Source organism: Euprymna scolopes, chromosome 5, assembly GCF_053919585.1.
Source record: "Euprymna scolopes isolate OS-2025 chromosome 5, ASM5391958v1, whole genome shotgun sequence".
Classification (NCBI taxonomy): domain Eukaryota; kingdom Metazoa; phylum Mollusca; class Cephalopoda; order Sepiida; family Sepiolidae; genus Euprymna; species Euprymna scolopes.
Window position 1 is genome coordinate 16,299,456 of NC_136486.1, and position 3,188 is coordinate 16,302,643.

At 35.0% G+C, this 3,188-nt stretch overlaps 1 pseudogene; it reads left to right on the forward strand.

Moving 5' to 3' along the window:
* The first annotated feature begins 1,311 nt into the window (after nucleotides 1-1,311).
* On the forward strand, nucleotides 1,312-1,441 carry LOC145277193 (U2 spliceosomal RNA; annotated as a pseudogene).
* Nucleotides 1,442-3,188: the final 1,747 nt, after the last annotated feature.

The following is a 3,188-nucleotide window of genomic DNA, read 5'->3' on the forward strand; positions in this document are numbered from 1 at the left end:
AGTGGAAATTCTTATGTGTCGGACAGATGACGACTTAAAACCACAAGTCCTCGTCGGGCGACTTTAAATGATTTCAATAAAAAAAAACCAGTTCTAAACTCTAAAGTTTATAGTGATCAGAAGTAAGTCGTACATCTAAAAACATCAAACATTCCTAGTATAATTCAGTATTTAAACATTAAAGAGGGTCGAAGATTACATCAGTCGAAACGTTGTAAGAATAACACCCAAGATAAAAACGGTAGTTCTAATAATCCAAATAATACAAATTATCAATCAATAAAAAAAATCGGTGTAATTTTTCTTACTGCACCAGGAACATGTCTAGAATTGTATTTTTGAATATAACAGAATGGTGAAAGTATACGAGATTGTAAATATGCTTTTTTTTAATATAAGAAAAAGTGACTAATCACTTTTCCTGCCTATCAAAACTATTGATTAGAGTATCCAGAACTCCTCAGGTATTGTGCCACTGAAACAGGCTAAAATATCAACTTGTCTTATCGGTATATGGGTGTAATTAAGATCTTAAGTAAGCGTTATGTATTTCCCTGGATGAAGTAAAAAATACAAACTTTTTTCTTACAAGTTACGCAAAAGATATTAAGCATTATTAAATTATTTTAACATCTAGTTTTTTAATGTTAATAAATATTTAAAAAATATTTTTTAGTCGCGTGCAAGCGACTCTATAAGTCACTCCGTCGGTCCGTCGGTTTGTCGGTCGGTCGGTCGGTCTGTCCGTAGCACTTTTTTGCTTGGCCTCTTTGGTTAAGATAAAAGGTGTGTTGTTAATAGATGGTGTTCTTAGCTTTTTAAGCTTTTCTTGGCCTTATGGCCAAGATCAAAATGTAGTATCTGTCCGGCAGATACCGCAAGCAAAGATGATAGGTGGGGGAAAACCCACATATAAGACCTCGGTCAATGTAGGGGCAACCCTTCATACCAATTGTCACTACCCAGCTCCCCTACTTCCCGGGGAGTTGGTCCCCATTTCCTCTTCACTCCTCACATTAAAAATCGGCCTTGTGCTTAATTTGCTCGGATGGGGAGCAAATAAATACCTTTTTCTAGGCCTTTTGGCCAAGAACAAAGTGTAGTATCTGTTCCGACAGAAACTGTAAACCAAGACCATATGTGCGGGCAACCCCACATATAAGACCTTGGTCAATGTAGGGGAAACCCTTTATACCAATTGTCACTATACAGCTCCCCTACTTCCCGGGGAGTTGCTCCCCATTTCCCCTTCACTCCTCAAATTAAAAATCGGTCTTGTGCCTAATTTGCTCGGTGGGGGAGCAAGTAAATACCCTTTTCTTGGCCTTTTGGCCAAGATCAAAATGTAGTATCTGTTCTTACTACATGATGTACTGATGTTTGTGATATAAAGTGGGAGATCACTTTTCTGTATTAATTTAATGTTAAATGATCATCCACTTTACAACCAGTCAGTCTCAAAGCCATTCAAGTCATTCTCCAGATCATTTAAGTTGTTTTTGAAGGATTCCAGTTATTTTTTAAACATTCAAATCATTCTTAAGGTCATTCAATTCATCCTTAAGTTCATTAAAGTCATTCTAAGTCATTTACTTTTTATTTATTTAAGTCATTTCAGCACATTTTTCGGTCATTTTAGTTTATTTTCAAGAATTTCATGTCAATCCTACATTCATGCATTTATTCATTACACGAGAGCACGCGACTAATGGCTATCGGCCTTGTTACAATGGATGACACTTTAGACTAAGCCACTTGGTGTACCGACATAATTCTATGCATTCATTCTTTTTGCGGACTTTCTTCACGTGATTAACCGCAACGGGATAGAAATGCTGAGTCTTGAAACCTATGCTCAGTAATTACTGCTTTACATAGTTGTTGTTTCACTATGTTTTGGACAACTGATCCTCTGGCTTGCTTTGGTGGGATTGCAACCGTTATCTTCAGACAATGATGACCTGTAACCGTAGCGATTCAACGCCTCTATATAAAGAGATAATAATAGTAGTAAAAAAGAAGAGAGTAAATTCATATTAAGACAAACAAAGTCTCAAAGAAACGCTCACACCGCGAAGAATGCTGTATAAAAAAGGGGCTACAAGGCTAGCTGAGAAACTCGCGGTTTCAGGAAAAAAGTTTTTAGATAAGAAAAACAATTCTTTACTTTCAAATAATAAACAACAGATAAATTACAATCAATTTATTCGTAATTTTTAATTATTGTCTATCTTTTTCATACTTCTTCACAAGAGTTGCAAACCTTTAAATTATGTTGGTGTATCGACTCTCTCTCTCTCTCTCTCTCTCTCTCTCTCTCTCTCTATCTCTCCCTCTTTCCCTCTCCCTCTATCTCTCTCTTAGACATGGTTCGAAAATCAATTGTTTATTAGGTTTATTCAAAGATATATTGATAGAAAAAATTGAAATGTGAAATAGTAAAAAGGAAAGAAAAAGGGGGAAAAGAATATGAAGAAAAAAGAAGAAAAAAGGAAGGATAAAAAAGAAGATGAAGAAGAAAAAACAAAAATACAAACGCTTATTATTATGATCTTTATTGATGCTGTAAAATAGAATGTTAGAAAAATATATCAAGGCGAAAGGTATTTCCAGGATAAAATATTTATGTTAGGAATAAAAAAGAATATAATGCAAACAATCATACGTTACAGACAACAGTCAGGAGTGATACGTATTGATTACCTCATGTGAAGTATAAGTAGGATGTAATAAGTGGTTTCTTTGAAGGAGACAGACAAAGAGTCGAGCTGACCGATAATTTCGCGATGCACGCGGAGGAGCGAGGGGGTCTAACGCCTATCAAATGTAAGAAGCGTAAGACCAGCGCACAGCTTTCTAATGTGGAAACATCTGTCAAAAAAGCTGCTGAAAAGTAAATCCGAGATTTGTTGATTTATTGGGATGAATCTACTTTGCAACCTTTCGTCAAATAAGACCAAATATGGACCAGGTAGATTTCTCCGATTAGCCCAATGTTACAACTTCAGGGAACTGTTATTTGTCCTTTTCTGTTATAGATGTTACATGTCTGTAGTTGAACTGTATTTGTGAATATAACGATACGTACAAACACGAGAACATTTGACGATTATAGACAAACTCATAAATATATATATATATATATATATATATATATATATATATATATATACGTTATATACATTCAA